Below are 26,523 nucleotides of genomic sequence, written 5' to 3'. Positions count from 1 at the left end.
TGTCCGTATGGTTCTTCAGAGACTTCGTGACAACCAACTCTATGCCAAAATTGAGAAATGTCTGTTTGAATGCCAATCTCTTCCTTTTCTAGGATATTTGGTCTCTGGCCAGGGACTACAGATGGATCCAGACAAACTCTCTGCCGTCTTAAATTGGCCACGCCCCTCCGGACTCCGTGCTATCCAACGCTTTTTGGGGTTCGCCAATTATTACAGGCAATTTATTCCACATTTTTCTACCATTGTGGCTCCTATCGTGGCTTTAACCAAGAAAAATGCTGATCCCAAGTCCTGGCCTCCTCAAGCAGAAGACTCCTTTAAACAACTCAAGTCTGCCTTTTCTTCGGCTCCCGTGCTTTCCAGACCTGACCCTTCCAAACCCTTCCTATTGGAGGTTGATGCCTCCTCAGTAGGAGCTGGAGCTGTTCTTCTACAAAAAAATCCTTCCGGGCATGCTGTCACTTGTGGTTTTTTCTCTAGGACCTTCTCTCCAGCGGAGAGGAACTACTCCATCGGGGATCGAGAACTTCTAGCCATTAAATTAGCACTTGAGGAATGGAGGCATCTGCTGGAGGGATCAAGATCTCCTGTTATTATCTACACCGACCACAAGAACCTCTCCTACCTCCAGTCGGCCCAACGGCTGAATCCTCGCCAGGCCCGGTGGTCTCTGTTCTTTGCCCGATTTAATTTTGAGATTCACTTTCGTCCTGCCGATAAGAACATTAGAGCCGATGCTCTCTCTCGTTCCTCGGATGCCTCAGAAGTTGATCTCCCTCCGCAACACATCATTCCACCTGACTGCCTGATCTCCACTTCTCCTGCCTCCATCAGACAGACTCCTCCAGGAAAGACCTTTGTTTCTCCACGCCAACGCCTCGGAATCCTCAAATGGGGTCACTCCTCCCATCTCGCAGGTCATGCGGGCATCAAGAAATCTGTGCAACTCATCTCCCGCTTCTATTGGTGGCCAACTCTGGAGACGGATGTTGGGGACTTTGTGCGAGCCTGCACTATCTGTGCCCGGGATAAGACTCCTCGCCAGAAGCCCGCTGGTTTTCTTCATCCTCTGCCTGTCCCCGAACAGCCTTGGTCTCTGATTGGTATGGATTTTATTACTGATTTACCCCCTTCCCGTGGCAACACCGTTATTTGGGTGGTCGTTGATCGATTCTCCAAAATGGCACATTTCATTCCTCTTCCTGGTCTTCCTTCTGCGCCTCAGTTGGCTAAACAATTTTTTGTACACATTTTTCGTCTTCACGGGTTGCCTACGCAGATTGTCTCGGATAGAGGGGTCCAATTCGTGTCTAAATTCTGGAGAGCTCTCTGTAAACAACTCAAGATTAAATTAAATTTTTCCTCTGCATATCATCCCCAGTCCAATGGACAAGTAGAAAGAATTAACCAGATCCTGGGTGATTATTTGCGACATTTTGTTTCCTCCCGCCAGGATGACTGGGCAGATCTCCTTCCATGGGCCGAATTCTCGTATAACTTCAGGGTCTCTGAATCTTCCTCCAAATCCCCATTTTTCGTGGTGTACGGCCGTCACCCTCTTCCCCCCCTCCCTACCCCCTTGCCCTCTGGTCTGCCCGCTGTGGATGAAATTTCTCGTGACCTTTCCATTATATGGAGAGAGACCCAAAATTCTCTCTTACAGGCTTCTTCACGCATGAAGAGGTTCGCGGATAAGAAAAGAAGAGCTCCCCCCGTTTTTTCCCCTGGAGACAAGGTATGGCTCTCCGCTAAATATGTCCGCTTCCGTGTCCCTAGCTACAAGTTGGGACCACGCTATCTTGGTCCTTTCAAAATTCTGTGTCAAATTAATCCTGTCTCTTATAAACTTCTTCTTCCTCCTTCTCTTCGTATCCCTAATGCCTTTCACGTCTCTCTTCTCAAACCACTCATCCTCAACCGTTTTTCTCCCAAATCTGTTCCTCCCACTCCTGTTTCCGGCTCCTCGGACGTCTTCTCGGTCAAGGAGATTTTGGCTGCCAAAAAGGTCAGAGGAAAAAATTTTTTTTTAGTAGACTGGGAGGGTTGTGGTCCTGAAGAGAGATCCTGGGAACCTGAGGACAACATCCTTGACAAAAGTCTGCTCCTCAGGTTCTCAGGCTCCAAGAAGAGGGGGAGACCCAAGGGGGGGGGTACTGTTACGCCGAGCGCTCCGGGTTCCCGCTCCTCCCCGGAGCGCTCGCTTCACCTCCTCCGCTGCAGCGCCCCGGTCACGTCCTCTGACCCGGGGCGCTGCGATCCTGCTGCTAGCCGGGATGCGATTCGCGATGCGGGTAGCGCCCGCTCGCGATGCGCACCCCGGCTCTCCTACCTGACTCGCTCCCCGTCTGTTCTGTCCCGGCGCGCGCGGCCCCGCTCCCTAGGGCGCGCGCGCGCCGGGTCTCTGCGATTTAAAGGGCCACTGCGCCGCTGATTGGCGCAGTGGTTCCAATTAGAGTTATCACCTGTGCACTCCCTATATTACCTCACTTCCCTTGCACTCCCTTGCCGGATCTTGTTGCCTTAGTGCCAGTGAAAGCGTTCCTTGTGTGTCCCTTGCCAGTGTTTCCAGACCTTCTGCCGTTGCCCCTGACTACGATCCTTGCTGCCTGCCCCGACCTTCTGCTACGTCCGACCTTGCTTCTGCCTACTCCCTTGTACCGCGCCTATCTTCAGCAGCCAGAGAGGTGAGCCGTTGCTAGTGGATACGACCTGGTCACTACCGCCGCAGCAAGACCATCCCGCTTTGCGGCGGGCTCTGGTGAAAACCAGTAGTGGCTTAGAACCGGTCCACTAGCACGGTCCACGCCAATCCCTCTCTGGCACAGAGGGTCCACTACCTGCCAGCCGGCATCGTGACAAGGCTCAGGAACGTGAATGAAAACAATTTGTGTAACAAGAGTACCCCTGCTTTCCCATCTTTAGCTGCTGACATAAACATGTCTCACAAATTGCTGCTGCATCTGAAAGAAATCAGCTTCAGCTAAGTAAGTTTCCTGAAACAGCACAATGTCTGGGGTAAACCACAAAAAGAACCTTTGCTTATGAGGGGAGCGAACCCCCTTTACATTCCAGGATACTATCTTAGCCATTTACATTTCATAACAGGGAGACTCCCATGGGAGATATAACTGGATAATAATTGGATACATTTGGGGTTAGATATTCTGTGACGGAAAGCAGCAGCAATAATTAGGCGTATTGAGGCCATCCCTACACTTACGTTGGGGCAAGAGACAAGGTATAGAAATATATCATACCTGAAAATAACAAAACAACCAAAACATAAAACAGAAATGTCTGTAAAGAGCATGGACAAAGCTCAAAAATTACCAGCTGAAACATACAATGCGGGTGACCCTTCGAAGGCCATAAATCTAGGGCATACCTCTTTGGGGTATAGGACTTCCTTTTTCCGGACGATGCAGGGTGAGGAGAAAGACTAAACATAAGGGGATAGTGACCCCCCCCTCCTCCTGGCCAGGACCTCAAGGAATTATCCCCGGACCCCCATAGGAGGAAACTACACCCCAATCCATTGATGGCCCTTAGGAAACCAGAAACTAGGGCAGCAAATGGGATATTGGTGGCCTACTACCCAAAATAACAGAGAACATAAAACCTTCAGCGAACATCTGTGTGGTATGTCCCAGTCACGGGGATGTCCTGAGGTTCCACCGTAGAATCACGACAGTGGCAGCGAAGAACCGTCAGTCAGGAGAAGATTGACGGTCATCATCTCAGTTCCGCCTTGGAGAATGGTGGCGTCTGAAACGTTCCCTCGGGCCAAGGGAATAAGGTGGTTCTCTGGTAGCTGAGCAAAAGCGGCGGTCACCTCTGGGAGAACGTGATTGACGACCCGTTATCTTGGTGGAGCATTGCGAAGAAGAAGACAGGAGCTAATCCAGAGAAGCTGCTGCAGCATCTGGGGATTTGTAGACTGAGATAGTCCCATCCTCGTGGAAAACTTGCAAGATGGCAGGGTACTGTAGTTGGAATTTGCGTTTGGCCTTAAAGAGTGACGTTTAGCCACTTCCACTGAAAAGTCCTCAAATATGAGTAGGCACATGCCATGAATCACCAACAGTTGGGAGAGGCGCCTCTAAGCGTGCAAAATATCCACCTTATCATTAAAGTCCAATAGTCGCTAGATGACTTGGCGAGGGTGGTTATCCAGTGCTGCCGGTATCCATTGTGTGGCAGGGGATGCAGTCCCGAGTCTATGGGCCCTTTCCACCCGGCAAGGATGAGAGAGTCCGAAAGTTTTAGGGAGGTCACACTCACAAAAGCACTGCAGGTCAGAACAAGTAATCGTTTTCTTGACCCCCACAATGTGCAAATTATTGCGTCAGGCCCTGTTCTCTAGGTCTTATTTTTTACATACCCTGGTCAATTCAGATTCTGTAGCACGCAGGCGAAGTTCCATTGCCGTCTCCCCATCCTCCAAGTGAGACACATGCTGTTCAATTTCAGTCAGGCGGCCGGCATGTTCCTGGACTTCCAGCTGTAGGTTCTGGAGCATGGCTTTAAGGACTTCTTCCACTATGTGTTGTACATTGGGGGTGATGCGCTGTGCAACTTCTGCTGCCAGCCTTGGGTAATCTATTTCGACAGAAGCCCCTGAAGATGCACCAAGAGATGCGCCAGGAGATGCTGGGACTTGTTGTCCCCTTGCTTGTGAGGGCTTATCTATGTCCACTAATGTTGCAGCTGGCTGAGGGGAATGGTCAGCAGGCAGACTGGCCTCCATTTCTGTACTGGCCGCTGGGTTATGCATTGGTGGCAGTGCAGGTGATCCCTGGGAGGCTGCTTGCGGCTGCGTGGAGTCGGCGGCCATGAGTCCTGCGTCAGTCTGCGCTGGTAAGGGGAGCGCTTGCAGCTGGACTGCCAGCTAACCGCTGCGCTGAAAATAGCAGTCCATGTCTGGGCTGCTGTGGGGATCAGGGGAAGCCGTCCGGCGGGCAGCAGGTCCAGCGGGTAGCCAGTTTGTAGCAGGTTAGTGCCAGAGGGAGCGGGAGCTCACTGTGCTCGGTCCTGCATCGGCCCCGCCGGAACCGGAAGTATCTACTATGCTTTTTAGGAGTGTCTTTTTTATTTTTTTAATTTTTTTTAGGACACCGGAAAAATCCACCAAAGCAACCAAAATCAAATAAAACCCAACAAAAGGGGGTTGACAACAAATTTACATAAACCTATATATATATATATATATATATATATATATATATGTATATATATATATATATATATATATATATATATATATATATATATATATATATATATATATATATTATAATGGTTTCCTATTTAAAGGGAACTCCAGTGAAAATGTTTTTTTCTTTTTTTAAATCAGCTGGTGCCAGAAAGTTAAACAGATTTGTAAATTACTTCTATTAAAAAATCTTAACCCTTACAGTACTTATCAGCTGCTATATGCTCCACAGGAAGTTCTTTTCTTTTTAAATTTATTTCCAGTCTGACCACAGTGCTCTCTGCTGACACCTCTGTCTGTCTCAGGAACTGTCAAGAGCAGGAGCAAATCCCCATAGAAAACCTATCCTGCTCTTGACAGTTCCTGAGACAGACAGAGGTGGCAGCAGAGAGCACTGTGGTCAGACAGAAAATAAATTTAAAAAGAAAATAACTTCCCCTGGAGCATACAGCAGCTGATAAGTACTAGAAGTATTAAGATTTTTTAATAGAAGTCATTTACAAATCTGTTGAGCTTTCTGGCACCAGTTGATTTAAAAAAAAAAATTATTTTTCACCGGAGTACCCCTTTAAAAAAAAAGAGAATCTGAAGAAGCCTGTACCCCAATAAAAATTTGAATTGCCCCCTTTTCCCATTTTACCCCAAAAAAGTGTAAAAAAACTGATAATTTATAAATATATTTGGTAACGGCACATGCATAAATGTGTGATATATCAAAATATACAGTAAAAAATTCTGTATGGTGAACGGCATAAATGTAAAAAAAAAAATTATAAAAAACAATTAACCTCTTTAGTCCCTTGTCCCACTCTTCTTCTATGATGCGCGCTCAGGACCCGTGGCCAATGCTGGTCATCACCGATCATGGTGATGCCTGGCATTAACCCCCTTAGACGCTGCAATCAAAGTTGATCGCGGCATCTAAAATGTTAAAAAACAGTTCCAGGCTGCTCAGCGGTGGTGATCGGGACCACCGGGATTAAACCGCGGTGTCCCGATCAGCTTAGAGGACAGCGGGAGGGCCCTTACCTGTCTCCTCGATGTCCGATTGGTAATCCAAAGCTCCAGTCAGCCATGGCAGGCTGGAGCAATGGAGCATGGATAACATAGCTTAGCATTGAACAGTGTATGCAATCTGAAGATGGCAACTATAAAATTGTGTGTAAAAAAAAAAAAGGTAATAAAAGTGATTTAACCCCTTCCCTACTAAAAGTTTAAAGCACCCCCCTTTTCCCATTAAAAAATAAAGAAAGAAATATGTAAATAAAAATAAACTTATGTGGTATCGCTGCGTTCAATAATGTCCAAACAATAAAAATGTAATGTTACTTTAACAGCATGGTCAATAGCGTATACGTAAAAAAATATCAAAGTCCTGAATTTAGTATTTTTGACACTTTGTATACCCTAAAAATGTTTATAAAAAGTGATCAAAAAGTTCCATCAAAATAAAAATGGTAATGATAAAAACTTCAGATCATGGTCCATAAAATGAGCTCTCACACATCCCCATATACGGAAAAATGAAAAAGTTATAGGGGTCGCAAAGTGGACCTTTTTAAACATGCTAATTTTCATACAAAAAGTTATAATTTTTTTAACAGATGTAAAATCAAATCAAAACCTATATAACTTGGGTATCATTTTAATTGTATGGACCTACAGAATAAAGATAAGATGTAATTTTTACCAAAAAGTGTACTGTGTGAAATTGAAAGCCACCAAAAATTACTAAATGGCATTTCTTTTTTTTGCCTCTTAGAAGGCGGGAGGAAAAATCAAAAATGCTAAATAAAAATTGGCTGTTTCCTCAGAGCCAAAATGGGCTGTCTTTAAAGGGGTACTCCTCCCCTAAACATCTTATCCACTTTCCAAAGGATGGGGGAAGATGTCTGATCGTTGGGGGTCCAGCCACTGGGACCCCCACGATCTCCGGGCCAGCGTCACAATGTTCTAAACACGGAAACTTGAAGCTTCCGTGTTCATGCTGTCACACCGTGCCCCCTCCATTCATGTCTATGTGAGGGGGTGTGACCGCTAGTACATAGCCATCACGCCTCCTCCATAGACATGAATGGAGGGCGCATGACGGCTGTGGTCGCCTGTCATACATAGTGGAGTTCCCTCCGTGCACCGGATGACAGGTGCCATGTCGGAAATCGCTGGAGAACCCCTTTAGGGGGGTTAAATCTACATCAAATACAACCCTACACTCTTAGTAAGTGGGGGACAATGTTTTGTACAAGAGCCTCAGCAGCAGTGCTTGATCAAGTAATGCCAGCCATGTTGGTTTTCACCTAACTAATAATTTATTTATTTCTGCAGATTTTTTACACAATTTTTGCTTTTATTTTACAAAACCTTCCCTCTTCATAAGCAGTTGTCTTCTCAAAATCAGTTTTTGCCAAAAATTCTCTTTGACACCTCCACTCCAATGCATCTCCCTGGCTGACACAATTGATTCCAACTTGCTCTTCATTGTTGACTGCCTCTATTTACCTGAGCAAATGGTGTAGATGAGATTAGTTAATAGGAAGATAAAGACCACAAGAAGAGTAAGTGACAGGCTTTTTATGAGGACCTACTGTCTCCTACTGGTCCGGGCCGTCTTCTCGCTGAAAAGAGACGCCTTCAGGGATCACGTAATTTCAATTCCCTGCAAACTCGGTGTCATCTCAGCTTGACCAGATCTGGAAGAACACATTAACCTCCTCTTGTGATTTTCAGAAAACCATTCTAATTTAGCAAGTAATTAAGGGTCACATGCGGGATAAAGGGACGGATAATCTTGGGATTACGCACAGGAAGCTTTGTTTCCAAGACAACCCCGGCTGAGGGGGTGTTAACGCCGAGGTCAATCAGTTAATGAACTGGGAATGGTCAGTGACTCCAAAAACTGCTGGAGCTAAAGAAATGGAAAGTTGAGGAAATGTTTATTGTGGCCGCACTTAACTACTTAATTACAGGGGTGAAAAAAAGTTATTCCAATTGTCCATGGACTTACCAACTAATACCGGCTATTAGAAGAGGCTGTGGGAGGAATAAGCTGAGAGTTACCATTTCAATAGCTTGGAAGACGGAAAAAAAGATCTTGGCCTATTCAATGAAAATAAGTACTACTTTTTAGGTCCAATATGACACCATGGGACATTTCCCACCTCCTTATTTTTTCCATTTTCATAGTGATTTTTATTTTTTAATTATCCATTAGGCCATGTTCAGACAACGTAATTTCCAAGCAGAATGCGGAAGAAAAATTCAGATCGGAAATTCCATTGCTGCAGAGTCCTATTGCTTTCAAAGGCATTCTGCTGCATCATGCACACGGCTGAATTTCTCCGGCGGAAACATCTGCTGTGGAAATCCTGATTCTGGCCTCTGCAGAAAGTATTGACATGTCAATTCTTTCTGCAGAATACATTGGAAATGCATTGATGTCTATGGAAAAAGCGCATTTTTGAGCGGTCCTATCGTTGGCGCCCACTGTTTGTGGAATGTCTGGCGGAAATTTTCCGCGTGGATATTCTGCAAAAATTCTGTCATGTGAACATGGCCTCATTTGTATCAATGTGCTTTCATATGTCTGACAAACCTAGGTGCATTGGAAATATAAAAATTTACCAAAAACTGGGTGCACAATTGCAAAAATCACTGAGATATTTGAAAACCACTCCCACTTTTTCAGAAGAAAAAATCCAATAGAAAATGAGAATCTGTGCACTATTTCATATTTTGCGGACCGTTGCATACCTTTGTTAGAGTTGCTGTTTGGCTTTAAAAAAAGAATCCAAAATGTAAAGACGTTGCAGGCCGGTCACAGTTGAATGCATGAATTATGGCAAGTGCGACAAGTGCAACTTATGATCTGTGGTCAAAATTCCATAAAATTTGGATTTTTGGTGACTGTTGTGACCAAATTTATAATCATTAGGTGTGATCTTCACATTGCGCAACCAACGTTGCTATGTAGCCCTGACCTTTAGCTGCCAATGCACATAAGATAAAGGTTGGCCGAAATTGCCAACCATCATCTATAAATTGTATGCAAACAATCGCCATGACCTCTTTAATCGATCATGTTGCTGGTGGAATTGTTCCTATGAACAATGCCACGGACAATCAAAGACCCATGTGCATGGCCAAGCTTAAAGGGTAGCTCCCATCATCCTATTTTTTTTCTGTCCCTGCCTATTGCCAATCTATCCCTAACCCCCTCCCTGCTTTTAATTTTTATTTTTACTATATTAAAAATAACATTTTTTCTGCCTGGTAGTGTGCTCACTAACAGGCAGACTTCCCCAGCAGGCACCACGTCACTGATGCCTGCTGTGGGGGGGACTTCCGCCCTTAGTTTATCTACACAGGGTGCCTCCAGCTGTTTCACCACTACAACTCACAGCTTGCCCTGACATCTATTAGCTGTCAGGGCATGCTGGGAGTTGTAGTAGTGAAACAGCTGGAGGCACCCTGTGTAGATAAACTGTAAGTTAGTGCCATACGGCGCTATGGCGCTAGCTTGTTCCCTCCGTCAAACCCCCTCCCCGCCATACCCCGTTCCCTCCATCACAAACCCCCCGCCCGCATACCCCTTTCCCTCCGTTATACTTAACGGCAGCGGGCGTGCAGGGACAGCGGCGGCGACAAGGCGGCGGCGATGTGCGGGAGGAGTGAAAAAGGACTGATTGCCAGGCCAAAATCAATCATTTTTCAGGCGTGACGTCACGCCAGGCTGCAGCCGGCCACTAGGAGGGAGACCCCTAGTGGCTGGTTTTCAAATGTAAATTACACCCTTATAATAAAAAAAATAATAATGAAACTATATTAGAGATATGTTGTAGTACATATGTACTACAACATATCAAAAAAAAAAGTTGGTGACAGTGCCCATTTAACAGAGGCCTTAGTTGTCTCAACCCCAGTACAGGGCCCAATTTACCATTTGTTATTTATAATACTTGTGTCTTAATAAATGGCAGAGGGGTCTTCAGACATTTCCAAGCACCCAGGCCCATATGTATTTTTTTACCTCTGTACCCCTAAAACTGGGTGCAGCGACACATTAGTGTATCAGGGGACCGACAGGCCCTGCAGCCGCTGGTCACTGTCCTTAAGTAGCCACAGCTCGTGCTGTTGATCTTGAACCGGTGGCGTAGTCACTTCAAAATAGTGAGCTGCAGTGGCTTCTGGGACTTCTGAAGAGTGGCTGCACTAATCTCACAATAAGGAACAGAGCAGGAGGACGTCACTCATCCCGACCCATCTAGCCTGCACCTGCCGTAGAGCCAGACTGAGGACAGGTAGAAATGAAATAGCACAGGGAAGGATGGAAAGTGGCACAGCGTGGGATCATTGGGGAAAATGAGGTGGCATGGGGTGACCAAGGGGATGAGAATGAAATTACATGGTGGCTGATCAAGGCAGGGGGCTGAAGTGGCACAGGGGGTTATCAAGGGATCAGAATGAAATGGCACAGGGCGCCATCCTCCTCTTCATGTAATCACTTTACTAATGGCTGTGACACACTGCAACATCCCCCTCTGTAACATCCCCCTCCCTGCGACGGTGGTGATGGCTGGGCAGGTGCTTCGAATGAGCGGTGCTTTGCATGCTGGCTGGCTTCTAACTTTCTTGCAGCAGGCAGAGCGGCGCCCCTATCAAGAGGGTGCTCTAGGCGGCTGCCTATTTTGCTTAAAGGCAGAACTGGCCCTGACTGGGCACTGTTATTACGTTGTTCATTGTAGGAAGCACAACACAATACGTGCAATTAGCAGTACAGTGAGGGGTGTGTCATCAAACTATGCATGCCTATAAAGTGTGTCAACATGAAAAGTTTGGAAATCTCTGCCCTAAATCTACGGTATGTCTTCCCCTTGCATGAATCTCTCTTCATAACTGTGTCCTCCGATATAAGAAGACATCAGTCTTCAGACCTCTAAATTTATTCAGACCTGAAACCTAACAAATTATTGCAGACCCCAGACTTCAGACGCCCAAAAATGTATTAAGTCCTTAAAATAATTCAGATACTTTACTTAATGTTTGGGGTGTAAGGCTAGTCTCAGGCTAAGTTTCTACTTGTTTTTTTTGTGGCCCTAAAAAATGTAAGAACAAAACGCCACAGCATTTTCCTGTGTTTGGCGTTTTTTTTCTTGCATTTTTTCTGGCATTTTTTGCCTTTGAGTGGAAATTGCATTTTTGGCTCCTTTGACGGTTTTTCAAAATTTGTTGGTTACAAAAAAAAAAAAAAAGTTGCAGTAGTGATGGAAAAAAAATTGTTTAACAAAATTTTTATTTTTAGAGCCAAATTTTGATACATTTTTAATAAAGTGTGTGTGTTTCACTTTTTTTTCTCTATTTTTAAATTTTTTTAGGTAGTACAGACTGTTCCATGATGGGAGTAGTAGTACCTGTACTAATAGGCATATTGTCCCGGGTGTCACTCCTGACACCCGATGTGATCGTCCATAATATAGCAGAGATGCGGAGTGGCTCTATACAGCGCTCGCATCTATGCATTTTACTCCGGCCGGCCAGTGATGTGAATAGAAATAGAGTGGGCTTTGGCCGGATGGTGGCAGCCAATCACCGCTCTCGGAGGGAAATATGAATGAGTGATGTTCTATTGATATCACTGGCCAGAGTATAGTGCAGAGATGCGGAGCACAGGAGAAAGCCGCTCCGCATCTCTGCAATATATAAGATGATCGCATCGAGTGTCAGGAATGACACCCACTGTGATCTGTCCTTAACTGCAGGTACTACTACTCTCAACATGGAGCACACTCTGCTCCATGCTGGGAGCTGTAGTACCTGCATTAATAGAAAGATCGCAGCGAGTGTAATTTCTGACACCTGTTGCGATCTGTCTATTAATGCAGGTACTAAAGCTCCTGGCATTGAGCAGAGTGTGCTCCATGTTGGGAGTAGTAGTACCTGCAGTTAAGGAAAGATCACAGTGGATGTCACTTCTGACACCTGTTGCGATCCTCCTGTATAATGTATAGATGCGGGCGGCCGCTCTTCTATGGTCCCCTGCACTGACGTATATATACACATATTCATATTTACCACAGAGAGTTGTGATTGGCTGGAACCATCTGGCCAATCACAGCTCTCTGTGGGAAACATGAATATGTGTATATATACGGCAGTGCAGGGGACCATAGAAGAGCAGCCGGCCGTATCTGTACATTATACAGGAGGATCGCAACGGACTCGGGGTGATCTGTCACTTAGTACAGGTACTACTACTCCCATTATGGAAAAGTGTGTTTCATGCTGGGAGTAGTAGTACTACCTAAAAAATGTTTTTAAAAAAAGTGAAAAACACACACACACTAAATTTTTATTATTGGTCACACATAAATTGGTCCCTGTTTTAAAAATTAATCGAAATTTTGTTATAAAAAAGATACGTTTTTTTTTCTATCACTACTGTATCTTTTTTATTTACATTTTTTTAATGGTACCCTACAAAATTTTATTCAAAAAAGGTATCTCCATGACTTTTTTGGGATCGCTAAAGTCCAAAAAAGAATAAAAACCGCCTGCAAAAACACCAAAGTTAAAACCCACATGGCGTTTTTCTTGGGAAAAAAGCGCCAAAAGCTCAACATTCTGCGACTTTGCAAAACTGCCAAGGAGCTAAAAAAGAGTGAAAAAATGCCAAAAGGATTTAAAAAAAATGCTGAACTGAAAGACGCAAAGTGGAAAAAAAATTTGTGATTTTTCATTGATTTACAGCTAACATCTGGCCCCCATGGGAGCCGTTTTGGCGTTTTTTGGGGGGAAAAGCACAAAAAAGTAGAAACTTTTCCTATGTTCTTCTGCTCACTCATTCTGACATCCACTGCTCAGGAAGGGGCATGTCCGAGGCAAGCACTGAGTCCGCCCTCACTCACCATGCATTCACTTCCTCCCTGAGTCTGCTGTTCTGGGTCACTTCATCCAATCACTGTAGGCTGCTCTGTTTTTGACAGGACAAGAGTTAGCACAGAGGAGTGCTAGTCCCGCCCTCACTTACTGGACTTTGTCCCTGCCTGTACTTCAGCTGTAACAAAGATGCTGCTGCAACTGGACAGGATTGTGTTCTGGATGTTATGGGGACCCCGAGAGGCCATGATTTCTATAATAAAAAGATATATTAAGTATATTTGAAAGGTCAATATTTTGCTATGATGTACAAAATATAAAAAGTGTTTATATCTGAAAGTACCTATTTAATTTAGACCCCCTGCCCCTCTAATGCAGACTCAAAATTAATCTAGACCACATAATTTTAGACCCCCCAAAATTAAAACAGATGGATTTGCACTTCACATGCAGACTCCAAAGTTAATCTACCCCCCCCCACATTTATTAGACCCCCAAATACATTTTATTGAAATTATTGAGAAAAATAATTTTAATGAATTTTGTAAGTTTCACAATGAGATTTTTTTTTCTATTAACATGTATTATTGCATCTGGTTTCATGTTCATTTCGACACTCCATGCCAGATCCGCTGCACTGCACTTCGCAGGAAGCATTTTTCTATAGAACTTGTTCACAAGACTGTAAATATTCTACAATGGGATCATAATAGCTTCACAAATTACAGTATCCCCCCGTCTGGTGTATAACATTGTGAGACTCCCGACTTGCTTCTAGAAATGTCTTTGATCGGCCATTTTGCTGGAATTGGGTTTTGGATAATTATCCTGAAAGTTGACACTGACTGGAGCCATTATAATAAATGACAAGGGGCTAAGGGTAGATGGGAACTTTGAAGATAAGGATATTATTTCATCACTTTGTGGGGTACAATTACCTTGGATCATATTTGCAGTATAGGCAATGGCATGTTAGAAGGTTAAAGTCTGAGATACAGAGTTATTCAAATTCCAAGAAGTATAAAGAATCAATATATACCAGTGGTCTCCAAACCTCCAACTCCCAGCATGCCCGGACAGCCGTTGTAGTTTTGCAACTTCTTGAGGTCCTCAGTGTGGAGACCACTGGTATATACAGTTTTCTGATATCTTAATATAACTTTTGTATACTTTTTGACCACTAAAACTCCTAATCACAATATAGTTCTATTACACTCTACACCTAGAACACAACAATCCACAACATGACCCAATCACCGCACATGATCATATAAAATTCTAGTATACTCTATATACATATATATATATATATATATATATATATATATATATAGAACACAACAACCCCCTACATGACCCAACCACCAGACATGATTATTACAATGATATTATATTCTATACATAGAACACAACAACCTCCAACATGGCGGACCAACGGACATAATCATAAAAAAATTCTATTGTACTCTATATATAGAGCACAACAACCTCCAACATGGAGGGACATGATCATATAAAATTCTATTATACTCTATACATAGAACACTACAACCCTCAACATGATCCAACCACCAGACATGATCATGTAAAATTCTATTATAGTCTATGCATACAGCACAACAACCCCCAACATGGCTGACCCAGGGACATGATCATATAAAATTCTATTATATTCTATATATAGAGCACAACAACCCCCAATATGGCTGACCAATGGACAAGATCATATAAAATTCTATTATACTCTATATATAGAGCACAACAACCCCCAACATGACCCAACCATCAGACATGATCATGTACAATTCTAATATACTCTATGCAACAACCTCCCAACCTAACTAATACTGTAAAAGGGGTACTCCAGCGCTAAACATCTTACCCCCTATCAAAAGGATAGGGGATAAGATGTTTGATCGCAGGGATCCCACCACTGGGGACCCCCGAAATCACTCCTGCAGGACCCCCGTTTTTCAGCTGCACAGAGCAAGGTCACGCCCCCTCCCATAAACTTGCATTGAGGGAGCAGGGCGTGATGTCACGAGGGGGCGGAGCTGTGATGTTACGATCCCCCATCTAGGAACCCCCATCTAACATCTTTTCCCCTATCCTTTTGATAGGGGATAAGATGTTTAGTGGCGGAGTCCCCCTTTAAGTTGGAGGTCATAATCCACATAAGTGTATCCTAGATGTATAGGCTGCATAATACCCAGTGCCTCCCTCTGAGCGATTTTGCCATTGTTTAATATTCATTGTGACTGTTCATGTGTCATGAATAGGAGTCAATATGGGATAATAGGAAACCATTATACCCCGACGTTCTGATCTTTCTCGGTTTGCATCCATAGGAATACATCAATTGTCGGCGGTGTCAGTCATGACCTGCACAGCTGTCCGTGTGCCAGATATCTCTATTGAGAGATAATGGGGGCTCATGGAAGTGTTATCGTGAATCATTTCATTTCACACATGATCACTTCCTCGCCCTGAACACCTAATTGTCAGATCCTATTACGTCTGGAGCTCAAACTCTGACACCCATAAGAGAGGAAACACTGTACCTTATTAAATCAAGCAATACCTGGCGGGTGGGATTACTGCATTCATCTGTATTTATTGGCTTGGGATATTTCTCTTTACAAGTATAATTCATGTTACATGACTAAGGTGATAGTTTTGTCGCTCTGACCTCTAAACCCATCACAAATTCCTCTTTCCCCACTCCCCAAATAATGACTGACACACATTGGAGTTTAAAGCCCACAGCAGACCCAATTTTATTTAGAAACATAAGGCACCAGGCCCAGGAGCACCATTTTCGGAGACTGGACACCTCCCTGGGGCCCATGCCCGCAAGTAACTTTTCCACCAACCTTGGTACCATCCCCAGCTCACAATTTCCTAAAGTGTCTCTAAGTCCCTCCCTTGCTGTCACCAAGACAGTGACGTGTGACACCTCACAGCCCACTGTTCCTCCAAAACAACACCAGCCGCTTAGAAGCATCCTGAAGTCCCGATGTCCACAGGTCCAGCCCTATCACATTCAGATGCACCTCATCTGAACCCTAAAACTCAGACCCCCAACTCCAAATCCTGGCAACGAACTACAAGACCACCATAACGGGCAACAAAATGCCTAACCACCTTATTAACCTTCGCCCTAGCCCTATTCAGACTCACCACTGACCTAGCCTGCCGCCAGTGGTGCCTAGCCACAATGTCCGACCAAACAATGATAATTCCTGGAAAGGAGGACCACAAGTGCAAAAGGTTAAATTTTATGTCCCCCATAATGTCCTGGGAAAACCTCACCTCAAGATCATTTCCCCCTGCGTGAACAATCAATACATCGGGGGCCCTATCCATCCTAATGGAAAACTGAACAAATCGCCCAATTGAAGCAAAAGTGGAAAAGACACCGGCTTCCACATGTGCCTGCTAGTCATCCCCTTCCGAAACTCTCTCTTGTAGCATCCGCCATCCGGGTACTTAAAGGGGTACTCCGCTGTTAGACATCTTATCTCTTATCCAAAAAATAGGGGATAAGATGTCTGATCGCGGGAGGCCTGCCGCTGGGGACCCCCGGCATCCCCCCTGTAGCAGCCCGGTACCTCAGCAGCCTGGAGCTAAGTTTTCTCCGAGGCTGATGATGGGTGGTGCAGGGTGCGTGACACCCCTTCCATAGACTTGCATTGAGGGGGTGGACAAGACATCACAAGGGGGGTGGGGCCGTGACGTCACGAGGCCCAGTCCCCTGAACGCCCGTCATCAGCGTCAGAGTACCCCTTTAAACCAGAAGGCGAAAGCCGCCAGCCTGCGGCCGATACTTGAAAGTGACACCTCCTCACTATAAGCCTGGCCAACATAAAACAGCAGCGCTGCCTCCAAATCCGACAGGGCCCGTAAATCCGTAAGCCATCCAATCAAAACTCTCCATGCCGCCCAACACCTACTATATGCCACCCAGTTAGCCGCTCTCACTGATTGCCAAACCAATCCTAACGCAGCCTCTACACCAAACTCCAAAGCCACTCTGGACAGGGATCCCATGTTCTTATGCCTCTGGTGCCAGCTCCCGGAATCGGTCCCACTGAAACCGAGAAATGGAGTCAGCAATGGAATTCTCAACCCCTGGCACATGCATAGCCACAAACTGGGCATTTAACTCCAACCCCAGAAGCACCAACTGACACAGTAACCTTAACTTTGTTTTCCGTTTGAAAATTAAAGGCCTGCAACCCAACAACCCCCACCCACCCATCTTATCTCTGTGAAAACAAGTCCGCTATTGCTAAGCAAATCCTTCCCAACCACAAAGGAGAATAATTTCAATAGGGCCAAATTACCCACCAACCCGCCACTGCTACAGCCAAGCCCCAGCGCATTACCACCCCCTCAAATAAGCACCAAAACCCCACTGCCGCATTTGTAAAGAGCTCCAAATCCCAACTAGAAATGGGCCACTCCAAAACCAACAACCAATCATTGTACCAACTAAGAAACTGATGCCACAGCCCTAAAGCCACTTGAAAATTAGAAGACAACCGCACCTAGTTATGCCACATGTGCCCCAGGCGTGGCGGTGGCAAAAAAAAACCATAGGCATAATATGGCAAGAAAAATTAGGACGGCCTAACAAAGACTGGACCTCCCATAGCTGTAACTTAACTTCGGAACCCGGCACACCTGCGCCACCACCCCTTTCAGCTTCTTCAATTTGTGGTCAGGCAAGGTAGTGATAATGATACCCAAAAACTTTACAGACGTGGCCGGTCCCTCCATCTTTTCCGGTGCCAAAGCAATGCCAAACTAACTTGCAACTAATAGCACAAATCATTGGCCTCACCGGGCCATTGAACAAAAAATCATCCAGGTAATGCAAAACGGAAGCAACCTGGGACTCCTGCTACACTGCCCACTCCAACAAATGTGCTAAAACACTCAAAATAAGCGCAAGAAATGGAACATCCCATCAGCAAACACAAATCCACAGAAGACTGCTCCTCACAACAACACCCCAACAACGAAATACTCTTTGTATGCATCGGCAACAAACGAAAAGCGTCTTCTATGTCCGTTTTTGCCAAAATCGCCCCACACCCATAGAGCTATTCCGAAACAAATGCAGCATTGAAGGAGGTATAAGACGCTGCGCCGGATCAATCCCATCATTCACTGACGCCCCTGCCAGATGCGAGAGGTGATGAATGAGGCTGTACATGTTAGGTTCCTTGGGAACCAGACCCAAAGGGGAAATTCGCAGCCCAGGCAAAGGTGGAGCCGAAAATGGGCCCACCATTCTGCCCAATGCCACCTCCTTACACAGCTTCTAATCTACCAGCTCCGGCCTAACCGAAGCAGATACCAGGTTGTGCACCTCCCCCACTGGCCCAGCTGCTCTCGAGTATACAAAAGCCCACTGAAAACCCCTTCTGCAACAGCCGAGCTACTGACTTATTTGAGTACCGATCTAGGAAAGGAGCCATCCTTTCCACCCTCACGGCCTCCCTTTCCCAACCAGTTTGAAACAGCGGGACAACCCATGAACACCTCTGCACCTGGAACACTTGTGCTTAAAACAACAGTCGGCACCAAACTCGCAGGACCTGTTGTTAAACTGCCAACACAGACCCTGAACCTGACCCAGAATCACCAGTACCATTCCTAAAGGGCTGTGTGCCACCTAGTGAAGCCACCATAAGCTGCATCCAAAGACCAATGTCTTTGCAGTTCCATCGCAGAGAAGGCTGCACAGCCATCCACTTCCAAAACTGTTCATCATACTGCAGTCATGCCATCCCCCCATTAATGTGATAAACCTCCCCTACTCAATCCATATAGAAAAAAAAGGCCGGACCAAAGCTTCGGTGCCTTTTCCCCACCACGAGACAAAATCGCAAACACCTTAAGCCAATTGAAAAAAGTCTGCATGATCAGAAAGCGCCTCCGATCTTCCACCTCTTCCTTTTTCTTACTCTTCACCGGCTTAATCATATCCAAATTAAATTTCTCTATGGGCAAGAACGAGAAAATCTCAGCATATTCTCCCTTCCAAATTTTTCCCTACACCTCAGCCTTCAAGTGCACCCCACACAGGGACAGGGGAGCCCGGCACCCCAAACCCCCCACTACGCAAAAGGGTCTCGGAAACAAATTGCAACCCCGCTAACCCACTGCCCGGATCCCCCTTCCCGGGATTACAGGAGATAGTGGTACACTCACCTGACCTCTCTGGCACTAGCTGGCACCTCTCCAGGGGTAGACAGGCCAGGGAACACTCTACAAACCCAGCGGAGCCCCTCAGTAGTGCAGCCTCACGGACCTGCTGTAGGGAGCGCTGTTTCGCCAAACTTCTCCTTGGCTTCTGTGATAGCCTGGTGGGGGTGTAGGGTAGTTGGGGTGTTGCTGTAGTATATGAGGGGTTAATTTAACCCTTGTCACTCGTGACGCCAGGGTGAGGGTTAAAACCTTGTAGTGATGCTGGGCCTATCGCCACCCTTCCCAAGAGCGATAGGTGAGTGTAAAATATGGGCAGGGGCTGGCCGTTTTGGATCGGTCCATATCAGCTGTCACTCACCATTACAATGGATTATGGGTGATCACCTGACTAGAATCACCAAAGGTCCTTTAGCAAACCACAGAGTTCTGTGAACCGGGTCACATGACCCGCAGGTCCTGCGATGCTAAAACAAGTGAGTAACACCATATACATATATTTATATAGATAATATTTATAAATATCAAGTTACTAAGGGGTGACAAGGGGTTAATTAGGGAAGCGAACCCCAACAGTCCTAGGGACTAATAACTAAGGCACAGTATGAAATACGGTGCCAGGACACCACAGCTTCCGTGTGCCTTCTGGCCCCTCCTCCCTGGTCCTGTCCCTATATACACCCCATACTCCTCCTCCCCCTACGTCACCTGCCCTGAACTTAGCCCCCTGTTGCCTAGCTGCAGCCTACCCCAGTCATGCGCCCCTCCACTCCACTGCTATAGGGATTTCTGATGATAAAAATTATTGAGGAAATACTTTTCTTAAGTGTTTCTTATCTTCTTTTTGCCATCTATATCCATACTTACATTGATGTGATCTAAGGTGATCATCTATATCCATAGGCACTTTTAAAATTCTGATTGTTGCTACTGGAAACAGACAGCAATATAGCTCCACCATGCAGTCAGACACTGAACATTCAGTTGTCCCTCCAAGGGCATATGTCTCATAGTGGCAAACCATGCGCGTGCTATAAGGTCCTTAGAGACAGGGCCTCATCCTGGTTGGTACTGTTTTTTTTCTCTCCAGGGAACTGCATTGGTGGTAAATTAATGGAGGGGGAAATTGACCAATGGGTCATGGAAAGCAAAGGTAAATACACACCGGACCTTTTGGTCCTGGGGGGCAAAATCAGACGCCATAATAGAAGGTTGATTGAGATGTTTGCTCTGGGGCCCTCTTTTCTTCCATGTGTGCTCTGGTGTTCCTCCATACACATGCTTGCTCCGCTTAGCTGAACATACATGTGTTTTCAATGGACAGAGAGAGGGTGGTAGGGGGGTTCTTAGTGTTCAGACCCTGACCTATGACATGAACAAGCCAGGAGAAGGGCATGGACCAGTTAAGCGCTCACTCTGCATCTGTGTAAGCCGGTCCGCCCAATAGAATTACATGATGTGTCTGTCCTGGTCACGTGACACAGAACCGGGAGAGAACGTGCTATGCGCGCACTTCTTCTGGCTTTTTCCCGAGGACACTCAGACCTCGCCTGATGAAAACTTCTGATATATTTCTATGACACATCAAATGTTTTTCTAAATGACAGGTATCATTTAAGGGCACCAATAGCTGGTAAACAGGAGGTTGGGGGTTGGATAGACTTGTGCAGGGGTTAGACATGGATGCTTCTTTTGAGAAGGAAAATACATTTTATGGATTAATAAGTGTCTGAAATGGGTTGTTCTCTTTGCACACTGCACATGGTGGGACCTCCAAACCTGACCAGGAATGAAGGAAGTATAGCCAAAGGAAGGAGCCTCATACTATCTACATGTGCCCTGTATGTAGTCACTGTGGATTCTTATAATAGACCTATAGACAGTCTGTGTGGTACCACATCGTGTCTCTATAATCCTACATGTAATGGAACAATACCACTATGTCCATATTACATCGATCAAAATCCCATTCCGGTCAAACAGATCATAAAACAGTTTCTGGTGCAGTAAATACCCGCACTTCTGGTTTAATCCTTCTTCTCATTGTTCGCCTGTTAGTCTAATGATAATATTGTCAGGTTTTACAAGTTGGTAAATCTATTGTTTATTTAGGTTAAATCACTTCTCATTGTCCGAGGTTAATGAGCCGCGTCCTGTAGTAACGCTAAGAGCCATGTAATCCTTTAATGTCCACATGTAAACTTACTTTAAATAACTTCTACAGTACGGCCCCCCACACCAGGGCTGTCACACGTTATGTTACGTTATGATTTGTCAGACTAATTGGATAGTTGTCACTCAAAAAAATAAAAGGGTTTGCACCTGCCGGTACAGATTTATCTTTAGTTATTAAAGGGGTTGCCCATCAAAAAATTAATTATCCCCATCCACAGGACAGGTATCTGATCGCTGGGGGTCCGACCAGTCCCATAACAATTAATGGAACACATGCCGTCTACAGCACGCACTCGGAGAGCCAGGGCCCCGCTTTGGTGATTGTGAGGTTTCCGGTGGCTATCCACTATCCTGTAGTTAGGGGGAGAAGACATTTTGCTTTCACAATGCTTTTAAGCAAATTCCTTAAAGGGGTACTCCACCCCTAGACATCTTATCCCCTATCCAAAGGAAAGGGTATAAGATGTCTGATCATGGGGATTCCGCCACTGGGGACCCCTGCGATCTCCCTGCTGAACACGGCATTCTTTTAGAGCGTCAGATGCAGCGCTGGGGGCTTGTGATGTCACAGTCACGCCCGCTTGTGAGGTCACGGACATGCTCCCACAATGCAATTCTATGGGAGGGGACGTGACTGCCCTCCCATAGACTTGCATTGAGGGTCATTGCCATGACGTCACGAGCGGGGAGTGACTGCGATGTCACGAGCCTCGAGCCCATCATTGCCAGTCATCCGTTCATCGGATGTCTGGGGTGCCGCAGCCGAGATCGCGGGGGTCGCGTGATCAGACATCTTATCCCCAATCCTTTGGAGAGGGGATAAGATGTTTAGGGACAGAGTACCTCTTTAAGGAAATTTGTCACTTTTAATCCAATATCATTAAAAATATCATGTGTATTAACTTTGATGCAATCTTTATCTGCCTTGACAGCAGCTGCTCCCATTTTATTATTTAATTATAGAGGAAACTAAAGGGGTTGTAGAGGGGACAGTCGCACCTAAGCTCAGAAGCTTCAGGGGCCCATTAAGTCTCTTATCCCCATATGAGGAGGACAACTGAAGAATTATGTTGTTGGCTAAGTCTGGCCATATGGTTTAGATAAAAATCATCTGAACCCACTATTCTAGGTATGACCAGTCAAATGTCTAGTGTGTATGTACTCCCCTCTGGTGACAGATATTGGGCAAAATTATCTGTAAAAAACCCGTTCTATCCATTGCAATAATATGTGCAGCTTGTTTTGCATTGGGGCTCAGGAATTACACGTTACACTTCTACTTTAATTTAAAGGGGTATTCCAGGAAAAAACATATATATATATATATCAGCTGGCTCCAGAAAGTTAAACAGATTTGTTAATTACTTCTATTAAAAAAATCTTAATCTTTCAAATAATTATCAGCTGCTGAAGTTAAGTTGTTGTTTTCTGTCTGGCAACAGTGCTCTCTGCTGACATCTCTGCTTGTCTCGGGAACTGCACAGAGTAGAAGAGGTTTGCTATGGGGATTTGCTTCTACTCTGGACATTCCCGAGACAGGTGTCATCAGAGAGCACTTAGACAGAAAAGAACAACTCAACTTCAGCAGCTCATAAGTACTGAAAGGATTAAGATTTTTTAATAGAAGTAATTTACAAATCTGTTTAACTTTCTGGAGCCAGTTGATATATAAATTTTTTTTTTTTCCTGGATAACCCCTTTTAAGCCTCGATGGTTTGATCATGCTCTGGATCTACTGTAGTGACTATTATCTTTATTGGTGGTTTTACGCTAAACTCTGCTCAATGGTTACCTGCAGCAATGACATGCTATGCCAAGAATGCTTCCGTAGATCCAGCTTGTCATGGTCTATCATACCTCTTCTGCCAGTCCACGGGTGCTCTTCCAGAGATCCTGCCTTTGTTGAACTATGGGACTAATGATCACCATTCTCCTGCAGGTATGATATATACCAGGCTATCAGTAATCCAGTGGTGGCTATGCTCCTGCGGATACAACGCTAGAATCCATGAGAGTTCTGTCGTAGATCCAGCCTCTGCTGCTCTGCCATACTGTGCCCAATGATTGCCATGTTATTGCAGGTATGGTACTTCTTTTCTTCACTGGTTGATATGCCAGCCCATGTGCGCTTTTCCAGAGTTTTTGCCTTGGGTGTTATTTCCTACTTTTGCCTAGTGGCAATATTAGTCCTCCTCTAGAATAAAACCCCCTTCTGTTTTGCCATACTGTGTCCATTGGTTATAAACAAATACAGTGGTCCTTCAACATACGATGGTAATTCGTTCCAAATGGACCATCGTTTGTTTAAACCATCGTATGTTGAGGGATCCGTGCAATGTAAAGTATAGGACAGTGGTCTACAACCTGCAGACCTCCAGATGGTGCAAAACTACAACACCCAGCATGCCCGGACAGCCGTTGGCTGTCCGTGCATGCTGGGAGTTGTAGTTTTGCAACATCTGGAGGTCCGTAGGTTGAAGACCACTGGTATTGGAGATTATACTTACGTTTCCCCACCTCTCTGGACCGTCACCGCTCGTCACCGCTGCCCTGGATGTCGCCTTCCATCACTGTCGAAGCGTCCCGGGGGTGTCCCCGACGCTCCGGCAAAGCCTCTGCTTTCCCAGCATCCTCGCTCTCCGTCGCCGCCATCACGTCGCTACGCACGCCGCTCCTATTGGATGACGGGACAGTGTGCGCAGCGACGTGATGACGACGATGGAGAGTGCTGACGATGCAGGGGATCCCGAAGAGGACGCACCGGAGCCCCGAGGACGGGTAAGTGACCATCACCGAACCACACGGGGCTCCGTAAACGGCTATCTGGTGGCAGCTGAAGCAGTCTGCGCTGCTGGATAGCCGTTTATGCGATGGCCCGACATACAAAAGCATCGTATGTTGATGCTGCCTTCAACATGCAATGGCCTCTGAGAGGTCATCGTATGTTGAAATGATCGTATGTTGGGGCCATCATAGGTCTGGGGGTCACTGTACTAAAATGTGGCCACATTTTAACAGAAGCCACCAGAGGTCCCCGAAAGACACTGGACCCATCAATCTGATTCTTCCAAGAGGGCCATCATTTTGTGTTGTGCGTAGCACTATTTTTTATTATCATTATTATTATATAAACCACAGTAACCCTGATGGATGCCCTATTAGGAAGCAAATAGAGCCTCATCCAGTCGGTTATAGTACAGGTTGGATTCATAGAGTTTTGCTCGTGTGATATCTGATGAGTGATCACAAGTAGAACTAGCTCTAAGCTTCCGAGCTCAGAATGCTGTGGTGCCGGCTCGGAGATTGTGGGGGGGAGGGGGTTGGTCCCTGCAGCAAGACACCCCCCTCCCCCTCCTTTGGATAGGTGCAGAGTATCCCTTTACGATTAAAACATAGTGATGGAGAGTGGCATCAGACATGGTAAGGGGCACCCCTAGTGGCTACATAGAGTATTTTTAATATGTAAAACGATGAAATATTTAATAAAAGTATATTACAAAGTTGGCCAAATTCAGATGCTCAGTTGCATTATGAAAAGTAATTTGCTGTGACAGTGCCCATTTAAGCAGATACATTGCCAATTTAAAAGTTTTGTAGTCCTTTCCAGTCTGGTCACAGTGCTCTCTGTCGCCACTTCTGTCCAGAGCATGAGCAAATCCCCATAGCAAACCTCCCTGCCCTGAAAAGTTCCTGACACGGACAGAGGTGGCAGCAGAGAGCACTGTGGTCAGACCATAAAGAACTACACAACTTCCTCTGTAGTATACAGCAGCTGATAAGTACTGGAAGGATTAAGATTTTTATATAGAAGTAATTTACAAATCTGTTTAACTTTCTGGCATCAGTTGATTTACAAACATTTATTTTCCTCTAGAGCCCCCTGTTAGCACTGTAAATTTCAGTGGATCAACCTGGTAACCACATGACCCTGTTAGAGTAAAAAAAAAAGCATGGATTGCGCTATAAGGGTACGTTCACATGAGCAGACCCACAGAGTATTTTACGCTGCAGATAAAGGACCACTGCATGGAGGCTTTATATGTGCTTGCTCGGAGCGGCAACACTCACACACACATGGTGGCCGCCCCCCCCCCCTGCTTCATGAGCTAGGCCGAGAGCTGCCGCGATTATGAGTATACTGCGCATGCGCGCTGCGACTTGTACATCGCAGTGTGTCTGCTCTTAGCGGCATATTGCTGCTCCGAGCAGGCGCATGTAAAGCCACCATGCAGGGGTCCTTCAGCGGTGGATCTGCAGCGTAAAATACACTGTGGGTCCGCTCGTGTGAATGTACCCTAAGACTAGATAGTAACTGTGCATGATGGGCAAACAACTAAAAAAACAAAATAAAACCTGGAGTGCTTTTTTAAGTAGTTTAACATCTTGAAGCCAATTTTGAAGCTGGACACCATGTACCATATAAATAAGGTTACACATTTTGGCTGTTAATCTATATATTGCTACATACGAATGCTCCTAATACCTGCTCCTGATTAAAGCTTTCGTTGTCAATATACTAGATCAGTGTTTCCTAAGCAGGGTGCCTCCAGCTTTTGCAAAACTACAACTCCCAGCATGCCCGGACAGCCTTTGGCTGTCCGGGCATGCTGGGAGTTGCAGTTTTGCAACAGCTGGGGGCACTCTGCTTGGGAAACACTGTACTATTTGTATCCATAACAGGTACTGGGGGTTTCTTCTAGTTAGTGCAACATTGCTCTGTGTGAATTTGTCCCTATGGGTATTTGTGCCCAAACATTTTCCTAACACTCCATTGCAGACATTGTTATGCTGATTCCTACGCGTCAATACAGAATACATCTAATGAACGACAATTTAAGTCCTCCCGGTATTTGCTGCCTAATCCCCAATGTCATTGTTTTAGGTCTAATGGCCAGAATAACCTGTCAGGGGACAATAGGCCAGCACAGTCCATTTGTGGAATGACCATGTTTACTCTGCCGCACAACAAGCTCCTTAGAAAGTTACAATAAACCAAGTAGGAAATGCTTAGTCTCCTTACAATGACAGAACTGTGTCAATGTGCTCCT

General features: G+C 45.4%; 1 long non-coding RNA gene across 1 annotated transcript in view; it reads left to right on the top strand.

Moving 5' to 3' along the window:
• Positions 1–26,476, top strand: part of LOC130294470 (uncharacterized) — a 70,696-nt gene extending 44,220 nt beyond the window's left edge. Inside the window, exons 2-3 of the long non-coding RNA XR_008848511.1 lie at positions 23,415–23,556; positions 26,358–26,476. This is a non-coding gene — a long non-coding RNA (uncharacterized LOC130294470). The remainder of the gene's footprint in view (positions 1–23,414; positions 23,557–26,357) is intronic.
• The last annotated feature ends 47 nt before the right edge of the window (positions 26,477–26,523 follow it).

This window comes from Hyla sarda, chromosome 1 (assembly GCF_029499605.1).
Source record: "Hyla sarda isolate aHylSar1 chromosome 1, aHylSar1.hap1, whole genome shotgun sequence".
Taxonomy (NCBI): domain Eukaryota; kingdom Metazoa; phylum Chordata; class Amphibia; order Anura; family Hylidae; genus Hyla; species Hyla sarda.
The sequence above is the reverse complement of the archived record's forward strand: the minus strand, read 5'-3'. Positions and strand labels throughout refer to the sequence as shown.